The sequence below is a fragment of the Adelges cooleyi genome, unplaced genomic scaffold, assembly GCF_023614345.1.
Source record: "Adelges cooleyi isolate 19-005CV unplaced genomic scaffold, UGA_ACOO_1.1 ACOO_flye_CR_arks_rails_tigmint_CR_PRNA_1, whole genome shotgun sequence".
NCBI lineage: Eukaryota > Metazoa > Arthropoda > Insecta > Hemiptera > Adelgidae > Adelges > Adelges cooleyi.
The window spans coordinates 528,094-546,913 of NW_026095751.1; the positions used below are offsets into that span (position 1 = coordinate 528,094).

At 31.7% G+C, this 18,820-nt stretch overlaps 1 protein-coding gene across 6 annotated transcripts in view; it reads left to right on the plus strand.

Annotated features, from left to right (window-relative positions):
• LOC126833197 (sphingomyelin phosphodiesterase) overlaps positions 1-18,820 on the plus strand; it is a 79,266-nt gene continuing 60,446 nt past the window's right edge. For 3 of the 6 annotated variants that reach the window (XM_050564364.1, XM_050564400.1, XM_050564410.1), the window contains exon 1: positions 1-329. The gene's annotated coding sequence lies outside the window, so the exon portion shown is untranslated. Of the gene's footprint in view, positions 330-6,138; positions 6,215-8,225; positions 8,354-11,964; positions 12,070-18,820 lie in introns of those variants that run through there. The other 3 variants (XM_050564382.1, XM_050564391.1, XM_050564373.1) reach the window with 3 other exon arrangements.

The window sequence follows — 18,820 nt, forward strand, 5'->3', positions numbered from 1 at the left end:
CGCCGCCCAGTGCAGTCCGCGTTCACCGTTCGCCGTCGCCGCTCGCTCTTTCGAATCCGACCGTTTCCCCTGTCTCTCTTTCTCCTCTCTACCGCGGCCTTTGAAATTTTTTTGAAACAATTTTTTTTCCAATCACCGCAACGACACCTCCCCATCAAAAAAAAAAAAAATCTAATTTTTTAACATGTTTACTGACCGAAAATTATAATTTCACCGGTGTATAAAGTGTACGTGTGTGTGTGTGTGATAACAGCAAAATCTCTGGTCGATCCACGGTGGCGGTGTTTACCCCGGTGTACAGGAAATAATACAGTCGTTTCGATTTGCCCGTAAGTACGACAATTTTTCGATTTTTTTATCGGCTGTACAATCGAACAGCGAAAAGAAAATCCAGGGGGGTAATGGAACTTAGTACTTTTCCAGATTCGCTGAAACGAAAACACAAACGTAGGGGCACTAGTTTGATAAGTCTTAAGGTTTTTTGGAATCCCGAGCCCCCCCCCCCCACACCCGTCTGATGAAGTGTCTCAGTCGCACTTGAAAATTCGAATAAAGTGGACGATTTTAGAGAAACTTATTGAAATCGCAGCGTACACGGAAAAAAAGAGATTTTATAATATTATTGACAATATCGATTCGGTTATGTTTTGTTTTTTTTTTTTCTTAAATAAAAGTCGTCGAGAGCTGTAAAGAAAAATGTTTATCGACGACACGCTTGTCGCTTTCTCTCGGTTCTTCCGTCCATAAAAGCGACGGCCGTTGTTGTAAATAATATAATAATATATATCCGTTTTGAAAAGTTCCGGCACCGAAGGTGAAATTCTGTCTGGAATTCTCATAACGAAAGTGTGATAATCCGTAGCCGATATTAATAGTTTATTCCCGGTGCACTATATACCTAAATGGCATGTGGGCTGTTGTACAAACGACAGCGGCCTATTATCGCGGTAAAAGCTATAGCAATTGTTTGTTATTACAAATTATAATAAATAATGCAAATTTGGGGTTATTAGTTTAAAATATTAAAAAAAATTGTTGGTGTACCTACGGGTTAAGACGATTGTAGAAATCCTAATATTGATTTGTCAACAACACTTGCAACCCCGTTATGCACCAGTAGTGTATTACGTACGGTTTTCTTCTCGAGGATGATATGCAACAAAACAAAACAAAAAATCTCCAGGAGCTAGGGGGCGAGTCAATAGTCTACTTAACCCTATTTAAGCACAACAACTACCCTTGACATACTCCGTTTTTTGTCAATACCTAGCCATATTTGGTGTTATTGTTTATAAAAAAAAAAAAAATGATTTGCACTGAACATTTTCTCAGTAAATTCAGACTTACTCGAACACCACGTGTATTATAACAATACTAACCGCAGTATGCCATCATTGTAGAGTGAGCTACATAATATAGCGGTTAATTAGTCGTTTCCCAGCTATAAAATATATGCAAATTGAACTCATATTTTCTCAAAAACGTCAAGTTCAATGACCGGAGACACAACAATACTATTTGTTAACAGGACTTTTTTGACACGAAAACAATCTGTACCTATACCTACTTCTACTGGCTATCATAAGACTTGTGTTTTAAGTATTATATTTACAAAAAAAAAATATATCCGATATTTATATTATGTAGTTAACACCACAATATTCTTAAGCCAAAACTTAAAAAAAAAAAAAACAGTGTCGACTAACGGAAGTCTTGCTGTACTTAATGTCTAGATAATAATATACCGGTTTCGTGGACAAGCTAAACTCATATTGATAGTGTACATTTTTTTTTTTTCAATAATGTAGTATGACTTGAATAAGAATTTATACAAATTTCGTGCGATCAAAATGGTTAGCGGGGTTAGTCAAAAAGAGTAATTTCGAATGATCTACAATGGTATTAATGTATTTTTTTTTTCATCTGAATCCACACCTTGACCGATTGCCAGCCGTGTCGCAATCTGTAACATGCGGTAATGTTAATAATCATAGTTTTTATCAAAACCCATAGCTGTTCTCAAGATAATTGTATGCATATAAGCCGGGTAGTTGTTAATTGAAATTTTCCCACCGACTAGAAGTATGCATATTTTCACAAAGACAACAAGATCAACGACTAGAGACAACACAACGCTACTTGTTAGTTTAAATTTCTTCCACGATTTTGTACAAACGAAGAAACTAGACCGTTTTGTAGTAACTTCAACGACCGTCAACTGGGGATTAGGAGGTTTACAATATAGCATTGCGCGTTAATTGTGTTTGTCCGTTTTATTTGAAAAGGTAAAAAATGAATAAATGTATATATATATATATATATAATTTTTTTTTTTGCACGTTACCGGTCGCTTTTAAGGTCAGTGATCTTCTGCCATCGTCTGCGATCTCCCTTTGTCGTGCAATAATAATAATTTATCAGTCGTCTATTAGTCATAGATAAAATAATATTATTCGATCGCCATTATGACGCGTTAAACGTTTGCGATGACGCAGTGCTTTTAAGCAAATTTGTTTTTGGACACATCAACTAGGTATGTATTTTCAAGAAAACGCCATACAAAGTTTTTTAAAAAAAAAAAACCCAATAATTCTGAAGAGCAATTTGAAAATTTCATAAAACTTTTGTATCCAACGAATCGCCGTTTAATACTACAAGTCGTACTTTTTTACATTTTTTAGGTCTTTCAAAAACAAACATGATAATTAGTAACATACCATGTTTCTTCTAACCTAACCTTTAGCTTTACACACATTACATTTATGCGAAACCTCACCAGCTTTTGGCTCTCAACCTTAGAATTATTCTTGTACAGTGTTTCTGCAGTAATTTTGTTGAAATTCATCCTGTACACTATTTTCTACGTAATGACCGAAAACATATTTTTTAACCTATAATAGCGCGTGCAATTAGTTTGTATATTTATATTTGTTTTTTTTTTTTTTAACAAGCGGATAATTGTTGTTTGTGACTTGCAGAAATCTCATCAAGGTTAAACCTATATTCCATCGCATCCAATACTGTAATAGTGCTTTTTTTTTTTCAAACACAATCTCTTGAATCGAAACTATTAGAAAATTTACATATAATACTATTAGCAGGGGAAACTTAGTGCAGCTTTGTTGGCTGTTAACTCGTTTGTGTGAAAATCCACAAAAATAAAAAAGTGTTCGTATTAAAACCGTAGTATTGTCTTCGAAATAATACAAGCGAAAGTTGTTTTATTTTTATTTGCCATTCAAATTCGAGCCGAGAGTTTCGATTTTTATTTCTTCGACACGATTGTAAATACAAATGCGTACAAGACGACCAGATTCAGCTAGCCAATAATATAATTCGTGTTATTATACCCTATCGTCTTGGCTTCTCGCAGTGAGAGTGGCCCGTCGACCAAACGGTCATAATATAATAATAATATGTCAGTCGATTGGCGGTGTGTCACTTCGTCCCAAGTAGGTTAAAATTCAACACGCCAGTCACGTACCGTGTGAATAATATTAACAATAATATATCTGTATAGAGCGTATCGATAAATGCGTATGGTACACTCAAACTTAACACTGTCGTCCAAAGAGAAAAACTTTGAAAGCGTCGAAAACGTGTGATGTCTTGTAAATATGTGGATATATATTGTATTAATTTTAAAATGTTTGTCACACCTGTCTTAATATTATGAATTCAGGTGTAATGAAATGAGATCCAAAAAAATCCACCATAAAAAGTGTTATTTTTATTTGTCACATAATATTTATAGTCTGTTAGAATTTCTGTAGTAAATATATTAATAGAAATTGAAATAATTTTAAAAACCAGCTCAGAAAGGACGTAGCGCAACAGGTTAATATTTATCCCTCATACAGGTCCTTAACTATTTTAGAGTATTACATTTTTTACTTAGAACCTATTAATTAGCTTATTTGTACGGTTTTTTTTTATATTCTCATAACTTTATTAGTTTACTGGAACAATCAAATCCTTTTACACGAATATTTGTTTGTCGATTATAAATGATTTTAATTAGAGTCATTGTAATGAACCGTGGGACTACTGTAGCGGTAATATAATATATTGTATCGCATGTCGATATAAAAAATATATTGATATATAATTAATATTTTAGAAAAAATCCATTCAGATTTATTATTTGATGGCTTTTGGATTTAAATAAAAAAACCTCGCTATCATTTATTTGATCAATAAATAATGGATTTAATAATAATTCTTTCTAAAATCTCTTTTAATAAATATATGACATTTCTTTAAACTTAAAAGTGTTTAGAAATAAGTGAAACGTGGATTTTTTCAACTTAGAATTAGAAAATTCTCTAAAAAAATCCACAGTACATTTTTTTCCGTGTAAATAAAGTTTAACAAGTTTAAAGTAGGACTGCTGTGGCTCTAATAAATGTTAAAATAAATGATATATCCGGTTTTTCTACACTGCTGTAATTATTATAACGCAATACTAGTTTGTACTTTGTTGAATAAAAATTATTCGTCACTTTTAGTCCAACAAGGTGTGTACTTAGACATAATATAACGACGATTAGTTTATAAATATTAATTGTAAATCATGTATTGGTCATTGATATAGTTGCGTTTATAATATAAACCGTCTCTACCTTAAGATGAGAATATCATATATACTATAATAAACAAAAAAAAAACAAATGACCACAAACAATATATCCTAACGCGTTGCAGAGATGTTTTTACGTTTAGTCAGACTAAGCGTTTCACTTTAACGTTAAAGAGAGAGACCTAAAAAAAAAAATTGCCGTTCTCCATTTCTGTACACGTGTTCTCTTAAGTAGTATTGCAATTTCCGTCTATTCACGTTTTTCAAGTTTATTCTGGTTGATGTTTTCTAGGTGCCAACCCAAGCGGTTAAGCTTTTAGCGGTTTTACCATAATTTTTATTTTTTATAACGTTACATTGCTACAGACGCGACCATTTAAATAATAATAATAATAATACCTACTGATAGATGTTTTAAGTTATATATATCAAAGAGACTCGACGAGGTTCCCCTCGCACAACAGTAGGAGGTGTAAATGAATACATATACATTAACCGGTTGATTCGGTCATATAGCGGACCGCCGAGAGAGAGAGAGACTAGGTCAAGGTTGGTGACGATGGCAAACTCTAACCAATACTTAACCGTATATTATTCTAACGGAGAGCGAAATAAGTCAATTAAACGTGCACTATTAAAAGGTTATAGCAATCGATAAAATCGATAAAAAAACAATATATACATGTACATAATATTATAGATAATAAACGAAGAAGAAAAAAGTAGAACGAATTTTCCGTTATCGACAACAATATTAGGCCATAAGTTTGAGAGTTAAATTTTTTTATCTCTTTAATGTCTTTTCCTGAGATTCGACGTCGGTCTGCTTTTTAGAAAATCGGCGGTATAAAATGTAAAACAAATGCTGAAAATATAAAATAATTATTTTATATAGATAAACGGGTTTTTATTGACATTTATTTGCAGCAATTCTACTTAATTTTAAACAGTATTGTTAAGCTATCATTTTAAGCCTAGTTGATGCAAACGGTTGAAAGTTATGAATTTCAATTAAACATGTTTGATTATTACCTTTAAAAAAAAAAAAAAATTAGCTCTTCATGTTAAAATACATTTACATATTTTACATTTGTCCTACTTGTGCATCACATATTGTGGCTAAAAATACAATGAAATTTGCTTAATAAAAAGTGAAAGAGTAAAATAAATGCAAAATGCAAGCAAACCCCATAAATTTGGGGTTTCTCAAATTAATACTATCAAATTGTTGAGTTTTGCAAACGCAAGTCGTATCAAAAAGCTTTCTATATTATAATACATTATGTTTTCATTTTCGCTTTTATTATACTTCTTCTTTTTTTTGAAATTATATTTATAATTTTCGTTTACTCAAAATTGTTCGATAACAATCATTATGAACGTAGCGAGTGTTTAAGATAACAAACACTACTATGAGAATAAACGCAAAATATAAAACCTATTGGTGCAATAATTTAAATCCGTTTGACCTGTTTTCCGGCTCTTTGTGCGGTTCCCGTTAAATTGTGAATTTTGTTGTAAGCCGTATAAAAATTCTTAATATGTTACTCAATTTATAGAAGAAGCGAAAAAATTCAATTGGCACACAAACTCCCGTCGAATTCATTGCGGACGTACCACTTTAAATTGCACAAGGTAAATATTATGTATTTTAATCTGTTATTAAAAAAAAAATATGTGTGTCAGTCGGACGTCCTTGGAAGTCGCTTTAAAGTTTAAATCGGTCAAATTTTTTAAAAATTTTTATCAATTTCGATTCGTCTGCCGTCGTCAAACGTGTGAACGCCAAATTAATTCCTGTGGGAACAAATACCGCCACTGACCCAATCAACGACATTGTCTCACGCTCATAGTTTGATACTATCGCGAGCAGGGTCAATAATGACAGCAAAAAAAAATAAAAATAAAAATAAAAACCATAGCAATTCGGATTTTATACGGTTCCTTAATATTATATTAGCATTTTAAATATTCTCAGCGGGGACCTATACGACCCTTGAACGACACAAACATCTGCAATCGATGACAGCTGTTCATATCTAACTACAGTTTTCCAATAATAATTTTGTAGCGTTTATTTTTTTTTTGAGATTTTATCACACAAACCGTCAAAAGGAATTATTCGTTTTGCCATCGTCGAAATCCACTTGCAAATACCTCTGACAATAATAACTAGCAATAAAGTATTAAACAATAACGGTGTACAAAAAAAAAAAATAATAATAATAATAACTAGGTATTTTACAAAATTTAACTACCTATTGTCAAATTAACATAATAGCAATTATCATAATACTAACAACAGTAAGAGCTTATACCAATACGTGTAGTCGTTGCTAGAAATATTCAAATTTAACGCATATTTCCTTAATGACAGTAAGCCATTGCCTTGGCTAACAACACAACACTACCCTATTTGTATGCAGGACTAATCCGCTGGCAGTTATATTATAAGATTTCGGTTTTAATACCTACAGGTAAAAAAATATCTAATCTACTCGATTTATAGATTGATTGTACTTGCTGTACGACATTTGGTAAGCCCAAGTTTTTAAAAAAATCAATGTCAACTAACGGAAATCATGCTGTACTTAATATCAACACTGGTTACTGGTTTGGTGGACAAGCTTAAAAATAATATCTTGATCGAGTTCAATGATATACCACTTTTTTTTTTATTCACCGTTATAAAACATACATATTTTACCTACATAGAAATGTTATAAATATCATTGCTTGTTCGGGTTGATGAATATTTATTCAAGCTGAAAAACAGCTAGTAGTCGAATGTGTGATTGTCTAATAAATAGTAGTTGCCAATAGATGTGATGCCAATACTACTCGTTAATGTCAAGGTAAATTTCAACTTTAATTTAATAACAAACTTTAGCTCTTGAAAAACCCTATACGAATGTAATTTACACACGTTGCGCTCGATTTTGTTTGTATAATAATGTTATTTATTTATCAAGTTGTGATATTTTTTTTCAAAATGTAAGCCGTTAATAATAAAATATAATAATAAGGCCGTGAACAACACTCGGTAATCGGATAAATATTAATATGTTTTTTAGAAAGAAAAAACATGGTTGTTAGCCCGATAAGTCAAACCGAGATTAGTGTTCGGATAATAAAAATAGTCAAAATCCATTTACCAAACGAGAGATATTTTTGTTCACACATTATTGTGTTGTTATCGTTTTAATTAGGCCGCCTTTTTTAACGACCAACCAATGCAATACAACGAGTCCTTGTAATATTATAATATTATTATATTGGTGGACGCCAATTATTATTAATTTCCCAACACATACTTAATCAATAAAAAAAAAAACAAACAGTAGTCTTACGCACAGGACCCATTTGCAAAGTGGATGTTATAATTATTATCAGTGAAAATCTTAAGCGCGTCGGTATAAAAATTTTTTTTTAAATAAATATTAACGATATGCACACTAAGTTGTATATCTACGTTTTAATTATTATTCTGTATTTATATTTTAATTATGTTTACAACTAATCTAACGAGCACACACGATTAATAATTAACGATAATTTCTGGCAAAAAATAAAAAATAATAATAAAATCACCGACGGTTTTTTTTTTACTGTTGTTGTTACACTGAACATGCATTATTCATGAGCAATCCAAGAGGGGGCGGTGGACGAAGGAGTCGTTTTGGTCCGGCAACCACTTGTCAGTGTGTATAAGACTACTGTGCCGGGTGGGTTGGCCGTTTTTGCAATGGCACCGTTTGCTGTCGTCGGCTTAAGGTAAAGTACAATATGCATTTCATTACTTACATTACACAGGGTTGGATTTTTAAAAAAAAAAAAATTCCCGTATATTCTTCTATAGAATCCGTGTTTAGTTAGCCGTGTCTAATCTGTTGCGTGGAGACATTATTGTTAAGACTTAATTATCGGTCATAAACCATATTATCAACTAAACACATTTCATGTGGATGTATTCCTCTATAAAACATATTTTGTCTATGTATAAAATATATATTATATGTTACACTGTATACCGAGTGATTCTTTTGACGTCCTACACTAGTTAACTCTCTTAAAATAATTGCAAGTGTTTTTTCTTTTTGAAAACATTTTTATTTATGTTCCGTAGTAGAATATTAGACAATATTAAAATCGTTTTGTTATATTTGTAAGAGCTTTATTGACTTTTCAACCTTAAACGGTAACATATATAATATGTATAGTTAAATTAATTTTTAAATTAAAAATAATTTACCGAAACATTTTGGATAACCAGTTTTGTATAATTTTGATTAATTAATAATAAGTGTAGATGAACTTCTACCGTGCTAAATTTTAAACTATTAATTATTGCTCTAAAACTATTTATTCAAAAGTGGTTAAAGCTATAAAAAATATTACACAAATGAACATTTTTTAATATTGTAATATGACATAAACAAAAATGTTTTCACAAAGTATAAATTATTTCAAGAGAAAACTAGTGTGGAGCGTTAAAACAACCATGTTTTGATGTCGTTTGTAAAGTTTAAGACTTATATTTTAATCTAAGAGCGTTTTTTTTTTTTGCTTAAGTAATTTTTTCTATAAAATAATATATTAGCAGCGACGCTATTGGTTTTACAATGATGTGAGTTTTTTTGTGCCTGTAACAACACTGTAACTTTTTTAATACTGGACCAATTCCTTCGAGTAACAACCTGTATAAATGACAAATTTCTTCAAGTCGGCATATTGGGGGAGGGGGAGATTATTGTCAATATTTTTATGGACATCTCTTAAGAGTGATTCTAGTAAAATTTTAGTACCAAAGTACAAGTTTTTGGTTTTAACTTTTTTTTTTTTAACTTAATTTACGGTGTGCCAGATGTGAGAAACGAAAACAGCGTTATTATTTTCTATCAGCATACCCGAACGCCTTGTTGTCGCCACGTTTGCTCTTATTCTGGTTGTATTACATATTAAAAACATTGATTATATTACATACTATAGATAACTGTCGGTAGAGGGCGATAAGAGAATTGAAATTAATAAAAAAGTTCTTTATTTTATTCGATTACTGAACGCGACGGGAGTTGTGTGACAAAAATAAACCGGGTTTCTGTCAAGATTAAAAAGAGAGCAATATTTAGTCGAATAATAACAAATTATATTAATATTAAAAAAAAAAAAACAGTGGGCTCTTCATTGTATCGTTTTGCTTTTTAATAAAATCAACATTCCTTGTACGTTTTAATACAATTATTAAAAACAAATGATATACTTAAAAAAAACATGTACTAATAATGTAATATTTCAAATGTTTAATACAATTGTATTTTTTTATTATTTATGACTTAAATTTAACTACATTTTTTTGTCGTTAGTTTTATAGAGAATGGCTTTAGATACTAAGAAGTAAATCCTATGGAATTGAATTAATACATTTAAAAGTATTGTAAGACATCATTATTTATTAGGTTACTGCAAAGTTTTTTTTTTTTATGCTTTTATTTGTAGAGGAGCATTTACATTTTTTTGTAAATTTTAACTACAAAAAGACAAGTACAGTGGGGTTGGAGCCTAACCTAACCTAACCCTATTATGCTGTGGCACAGTGGGGTCAAGGCATAGGGGGGAGGTCACGTGTATACAAGAATTATTACACTTTAAGTGATAAAATCACCTTCAAATAAACGCTTCGATGCGAATCGGTAGTTAGTATTTTCAAACCGGTAAAGTCCAAAACCAAGCACAGTATAAACCAACACAGTAAGAAAGATTTAAAGTGAGGTGTAGCCAGAGGTGCAGTGCTTACAAATTAGCATCAAAGCGTTTATTTGAAAGTGATTTTATTACTTTTATTGATAATAATTCCTGTTGAAACAATTATTACCCTTTGAGATTATTCCCCCCCCCCCTCAAAATATTAAATATAATTTTTTTGATTTGTACAAAACATAATAAAGATTTTTATTAGAAACTTTTTTAGCTTATATCATTTTATTGCGTTGGGAAAAATAGATGTACCGTGTTTGGATAACTGTGTGTATAGTTTTTTTTTTAACGTGATCTTCGTGTTAAATAATAATAATAATAATAAATAAAAATCTCGCCTTGACAGTCCGGGTTCACAAAACGCATGCGTGTGAGTTTCTTATCGGACGTGTGTTAGATATTAATTAAGAGACCTAAGGCCGATACGGTCAATATTGTTTTCTATTTTAAAACGGGTCACAAAAAATTACAGTAACGCATATAAATTTTCATTGTAACTCTTATGCCCATCGTTCCGGCGGGGTTAACCTTTAATCTTCATGCTAAGGGGGTCACGATAAGCCTTGGAAAAATGTCCAAAGAACAACACATGTTTTACAGAGAGGTGCATTTTGGTAGATATAAATTAACCGACGCCTTTACGTTGATAACATGATCAATAATTATTATTGTACATACTTGTTTGGACCAAATCATACGATTTAAATGATAACCGACTATATTATCACAGATTAAGTAAATACTAGTAGGACACCCTGCTGTGCATAGGAGGGGCTGCTAGGTTTGCTAGCCACAGAACGTGATCCACCGGTCAGCAAGTGATATTTTTTTAATTGACGACTTTCTCTCAAAGAGAAATAAATAGTAGTAATAATAATACCCATCACTCGTCAGCGCCGACATTACACCCGGTTAGGTTATTAACGTCAGCGGTTACGCTGTAATCCGTGTGCGTGTGTGTTGGACGATGTGATTAAGATTAATAATTCATATTATCTGTACCCGTGTGCGTGTCAATCTCCTCGATTGACTTGTGACGTGGAATTTTATATGCACTCAAAAAGTGTTACTCGAATCGTTGTATTGTTGAATATTGTGTCTGCTGTAACTAGAAGGTGGCCCCCTTAAGTAGGAAGTGTTGTATTATATTATTATGGCTTTGTCAAAGCCGTTTGACAATATTGACCGTCACAAATCACAATGAACACCACACACCTTCGGGCTGGTTAATAGTGATGAAATCCCATTCGAGTAGACATATCCCGGATGGACGTTTTACTGGCCAGACGGGTCGGTCAAGCGAACAACAAGAAATCTAACAAATTTATTTAAAGCTGGCAAACGAAGGGCACAGGGGAAGAAGGGTAGTAGTCCATGTATGACAATTTTAGAGTACATAAAAAAATCACATTAAGTGCTTTTCTACTAAAAAATGTATTTATTTAAACAATCTATTGACATGAATAAAAAAAAAAATAAACGCCTTATATTGAAAAAAAAAATGTTCATAAATGGACTACTACCCTTCTTCCCCTGTGCCCTTCAGATAAAATGAGGTGTAAAAAATCAATTTCTTTTTTTTTGACGTGTCATAACACTAATGTGAACTAATGAACTTAATGTGTGTTTAGATTAAAATTGAGGCTAACAATAATAGTTAATGCGTCGTTGTCGGTCCAAAGAAAACAAACATTGCCTTCGGGTTGGGTGCTTAACGTCAACTGTGTACCGTTTTGGTATGTACAAAACAATATTATTATGATCACCTGCTAAACAACAACGAGGCCGGGAGACGTTTTTTGATTATTTTCAATGACTGAACAACAAAAATAACGACCCTATTACGCAATAAACGGCGGTGCCAGTATATTATTATTATTTTTTTTTTTTGATAAGATAATGCGCCCGTGCAACTGCATTGCATTATATGTATAGGACGTACCGACAAGATAGTCGGATTAAACTGTTATCCGGTGGTCACCCAAACTGTTTAGGTCAGTCAGGTCAAAACGGATAGCGCGCATTTTCAAGACAATTTTATTACTCGAGTAATAATCATGAAAAAAACCATCCCTAAACGATTATTCGATCGACCTCCTCCTGTGGGACTAGTTCGGTTTCTAAGGAAATTCAATAAAAAAATTTAAAAAAACTATTAAAAATTATAAATCATTTTTTCAAGACAATAAAATATACTCTAATAATAATAGTGTATTTGACAATATCCTGCTGAGAATGATATTTGTAATAGTCCCAAATCGACGGATAACAATGAACATTTTTACAATAGAAACTATTGTATATGCACTACACAAACTTTACTACTGAATTTTTACTAGGTATACTTAGATATAGCAGATATATCTAAAACATGTTCCATACAAATTTGGAATTAATTTAAATGGGAAAAGGTAGTTTTTTTTAAAAAAAAATGTTTGGACTTAATGAGGCAGTTTTTTTTTTGGGTATGATTTACGAAAATAAAATAAAAACTAAAATTACTTATATGTATAATTCAAGTTTTTACATGAGAAAATTATTGATTAGAATTTATAATGGTGAAGTATATTAATTCAAAATTATTTTATTTTCGAGACAACATTTATAATATTGCTGGAAATCAACTTGGATGAAAATAATTTATTTTCTGTTAAAACACTGATATATTAATTTATTGGTTTAAACACCATATATCTAACAATTATAAATTCCAATCGGTAATTTTCCCATGTAATGGGAACTTGTTTACTATAATACAAGTAATTTAAGTTTTTTTTTTTTTAGTAAATCATACCTAAAAAAAAAAACAGTACCTAATTAAAATAGACGAAAATTGTAAATTTAAAAATATACCTATATTTGAGATCGATTTTAATTGGAGTATACAAACTCAATTAACATACAAGTATACCTAATTAATATTATGTTAATTTGTAGTTTAAAAAATATAACACCAGGTTAGTGTACATCTATACCTACATAATATGTTTCCCCAGTTCATACACATTATCGTTATAATTATTCAATTAAATAATGTAGTAATTTTTCAAATAATTATCTTTTTTTTGTTATTTTTTAGAGTTTTATCGAGTGTTGATACTTAAATCATGCCATACATATTTAATTGCATTTTTTAAACTAACACTAATTTACTGAAAATTTCGACTGGTCGGTTGACCAGTATGTAATAAATAGTTTTAGAGTAATCGTTAAAAGTTTAAAATTTAGGACGGTAGGAATCGTGTAGAGTTATTTTTATGTGCACTTATTATACTTAACAGCCTTCCACCTCTCATCATACATTTTTAACTTAAATAGTTTTAATCATAATATTATTATTTAAAACTCGTTATCGATCAGTGGAAAATCCCAGTAAAACTAATCTTAATTTAAAAATGTACTTAGATATACATGTAACCGTTTAAGTTTCAAAAGTAGTTAATAAAGCTCTAGCAAACATTAAAGAAGATAAAAAAAAAAATTTGAATATTATCTAATATTCTACTAGAATATAAACAAAAATTGTTTACAACAAGAAACACCACAAAATTGCAATTGCAGTCGAAAGAATCAAATAGGTATTATTTGGGTTTATTTTTTTTAAACAATAATTTGTGTGTTTTTTTAGAAAAAGTATATAAATATATTAGCTTCGGTGCGGAGCCGAGAAGGTATTGTTTTTACAATGATGTGTTTTTTTTTAATTATATTTTTGTGTCTGGACCCACGATATCTTGTAAACCGCAAAACCGATTTCTTCGTGTAGCAGCAACTCTATAGATCAGAAATCATACCTGGAAGGTACTTTAGTGGACCAAAAATATAAAAAAAGTCACCCCTTCCCCATCAAAATCGAGAAAAACACCTAAAAAATTTACAAATTTTTCAACTTAAAATTACAATGCTCTATAAATTTTTTGAAACTAGTCGAAAAAGTTCCAAATTTATATGAATTGTTCTTCAAACATAGTTCTATCGATAAACATTAACAAACCAAAAAAATATCATAAACCCTTTCCCCTAGAAGGGATAGAATTTTTTTCTTTATTCACTTTTTCAAGCAAAGTTTTAGAATTTTACATCTGTAAATTAGACCGAAGGTAGATAAAAAAAATGGAACTATAACATATACAATTTTCTCAAAAATCTGTAGTAAATTTTTTTTTTATTAAGGAAAAACACCAAAATTAGGGTAAATTTACACTTTGACCGTAGTCAGTTTCTAGGTTGCTATGTGTGAGTGAATCAACAGTCAACAGGTAATGGAAATATTTTCATTATATTGTTAAGTAACTATGGTAACGATATATGGGTAACTATGTCAGTACATTTTTATAGACAGACGATCGACCCTTATCGTATCCACCCTGCACAAGACTAAATATTAAATTTTAACTATTTCTGGTCCCACGTATATCTTCTAAACCGCTATAACTTACGGTTTGAACATACTATCCACAGATTCGCATCGAAGCGTTTATTTAAAAGAGAACTTTTATCACTTTCAGTTATAATAAAATCTGTAGACCCGTGACCTCTCCGTCCCCACTATGCCACGACTCCAATGTAGTGGCCTTTTTTTTTTTTTTTTTGGCAAATTAAACACAATTTACCGTTTAAATATTTTCCCGTCAACCGAAACGACAACGTTATAGCTTTCCAACCGCACCGGTGTACGATATGCATATTATAATAACTATGATTATTGTGATGATACATATTTATAACCGCGTTCCGCCATTGTATTTAATATGACACGTGCGTTTGCCTATACCTACCTACCTGTCGTCGGTCGGTGACAATTATTTAAAGTAATACATGCACGTCGTCCTGAGAGCCGCCATAGGTGCACTTTGGAATAGGATACGAGCTATTTGGATACAGTTAACACGTGTACACACTACCGACCGGTAAATAATATTCTTACTTGTATATTCCTATAACCGCCGGCAATATCCTTGACCTCGTTCACGGTGCGATGCCTTCTGCCGTACCCACACCAAGCCCGTGGCTATGCTCGGCATGCGCGTGCCGCGGTACTGCACCTATTTGATTTTATTCTCTCTAATTTTTCAAGTTCATCGCATCGGCTAGTACTTACTTCAAACGAACATTTATATAAAAAAAAAAAAAAAAAGGCCACTACATTGCAGTCGTGGCATAGTGGGGACGGAGAGGTCACGGGTCTACAGATTTTATTATAACTGAAAGTGATAAAAGTTCTCTTTTAAATAAACGCTTCGATGCGAATCTGTGGATAGTATGTTCAAACCGTAAGTTATAGCGGTTTGGAAGATATACGTGGGACCAGCAATACTTAAAATTTAATATTTAGTCTTCTGCAGGGTGGATACGATAAGGGTTGATCGTCTGTCTATAAAAATATACTGTCATAGTTACCCATAGATCGTAATTAACAATATAAAAAAAATATTTTCATTACCTGTTGACTGTTGATTCACACACACATAGCAACCTAGAAACTGACTACGGTCAAAGTGTAAATTTATCCTAATTTTGGTGTTTTTCCTTAATAAAAAAAAAATTTACTACAGATTTTTGAGAAAATTGTATATGTTATAGTTCCATTTTTTTTATCTACCTTCGGTCTAATTTTCAGATCTAAATCTCTAAAACTTTGCTTGAAAAAGTGAATAAAGAAAAAAATTCTATCCCTTCTACGGGAAAGGGTTTATGATATTTTTTTGGTTTGTTAATGTTTATCGATAGAACTATATTTGAAGAACAATTCATATAAATTTGGAAATTTTTCGACTATTTAAAAAAAAGTTATAGAGCATCGTAATTTTAAATTGAAAAATTTGTAAATTTTTTAGGTGTTTTTCTCGATTTTGATGGGGAAGGGGTGACTTTTTTTAATTTTTGGTCCACTATAGTACCTTCCAGGTATGATTTCTGATCTATAGAGTTGCTACACGAAGAAATCGGTTCAGCGGTTTACGAGATATCGTGGGTCCAGACACAAAAAAATAGTTTAAAAAAAAACACATCATTGTAAAAACAATACCTTCTCAGCTCCGCGTCGAAGCTAAAAAATGTATAATTACACAGTGCACTTTATATAGTAATAAAACAATAACGATTTATGATTGGTTTAACTTGCAATACGGTAGGGCCAAATTTTCGACTTTGAACCACAGGAGACACGGTAAAATTGTCACTTGTATCGATACAAATGTCAAAGGCAGTCTCTGTCCTAAATTTTAAACTGAAAATTATTTTTCCAAGTAATCATCCAAAACCGGTGGTGGTCTGCACCGGTCGAAAAAATACATAGCAAATTATTTGGAATTTGAAAAGTCAGTAAAACACAAACGTTACCGTTTTGAGCTTTGGAAATTTCCATAAAAACTGTTTAGCAACAACAAGAGTTATCATGTTTTCAAAACGAATTAAGTGTTATTAAACGGGCACGACTTTTTAAGACATTTTCATCGACATGCAAGAAACTTGGGTACACGGGTGTCTTTCTCTTTCTTTCTATATTTTTTTTCTTCTTCCACATTCGTACGGAATCGATAACCGTCGACTATAATAATAATTACACGACACGAATCCGAGGTAAACTTGACAATTTCCACGTCATTCCCAATAGGATAGTTTCACTTTTCCCTATTTTTTTTGTATATATATTTATTCGTTTTTTTTTTTTTTACACACACTCCAGGCGTCGACCAGTAACCGGCGACGTTCGAGACATAATAATAATAATAATAATAATATTATATTATGTATATATAATATGAATAACAACATTTGTACATATAGGTGGTACCACATTCGGTTTTCTCGTTCGGTAATCATTTTGGTATGGGCTCTCGTGTACGGTAAGTAGTTCAAATGTGAAAGTTCGTTGGCACTGACCGTCCGGAGAAGAAGGATGATTTTTTTCGAATCGTGATACCTTCATAATAATAATAATAATAATAATAATATAACACTATGTGTATGCATACCTAGCAGCCCGAACGGGGTGGAAAGTAATATTATTAAAAATTGTCTTAAATAAAACACTGCTAAACTATCAAAATGTAGTTTTACCTTTTTTTTTTGGGGGGGGGGGGTGTGAGGCGAAGAAGGGATGTTTTCTTATTAGAATAAAAATTGACCACACTTTTTAAAAGAAAGGCAGAGGTGTGGGGGGAAATACAAACTGTTTGTTAAAATCTTCAACCGAATAATTGAATTAGTATGTATCAGAATTTTTGTATTTATGGAATATTATTCGAATGACACATTCGTTTCGACAATGATAATATATATACATATATGGCCCAAAAACGTTTTGTTTGTTTGCTGTACTCTACTAATTCACTTTCTTCGTTTCTATCAACACAGTGTAATCGAACGATGGCTGTCAACTAGCTATTGACATGCGCATCATCCAGACATTGTGTGTCATCCCGTTTCCTTATTCTGTCCGCCCACTGCACGATAACGTGTATAACGTGTATGACGACGGTCTGAGATAAACCAAAAAAAAAAAAAAAATATCCTTTGACGACCGACCCCAAACACAATCTGTTTAGTTGCGTTTGAAATCTAAATGACGGCGGTCATATTGTATTAATGTGTTTTTTAGTGTGTGTGTGTGTGTTGTTATTCGGTGCTTAAAAGACACTTAAAAAATCTATAACGATTAGTGGCGTTCGTCGTGTCTGGATTGGGTAATTATTTTGGTGGACAAATTCTTTAGAGTTTTAGAATTGGGCGCTCATATCAAACTAAAAAAAAATGTCAAAAACCTAAACAAGCATCAAGTACCGGCAAAAAAGTGTTTTGAATAATTCTGGTCCGGTACTTCGAGCTCGTTTAAGAATTATTGGTTAAAATTATTTGGTTTGTATTTCCAGCTAGAATAAGAGCAATTACCTAGAAAACAGATTTTTTCTATTGTTTGAAAAATTTAAAAAAAAAATTTATTTAGGTCCCAATAAAATAATATCCAACAAAATGTTTATTATAACGGGCGATTTTATTTGTTGTGTTATTCAGCTATCTTAAGTTGTTAAAGGTTAAAAAGAATACCGAGGGAATGCCAAAAAATATCATAAGCCTTTTCATCGCCAAAGGGATGGAAACTTCTTCTTTATTTAGCTTTTGTAGATGAAGTTTTAGAGTTTAAGGTCTGAAAATCAGACAAAAGGTAGATCTTGTGCGGATACACTTTGACCGTTGTGAGTTTCTAGATACGTGTGGGTGAATCAACAGGTGTCTGGAAAATAGTCGCCTTGTGTTGTTGTACATAATATATAAGGCCCATGGGTAACAACGGCAGTAAATCTATTCTTATCTAGGCCTCTGTTAATAGTCAAAATATTATTTCAAGCACATTATAGCCGGTACAGTGCTTTCATCACTTTCAGTAATAATAACTCATATAGACCCGTGACTTCGCCCGCCCCAATATGCTCTGACCACATCATGCACCGTACTGGCTCTGTTTTGGTGTTTTGCGTTTCGAAT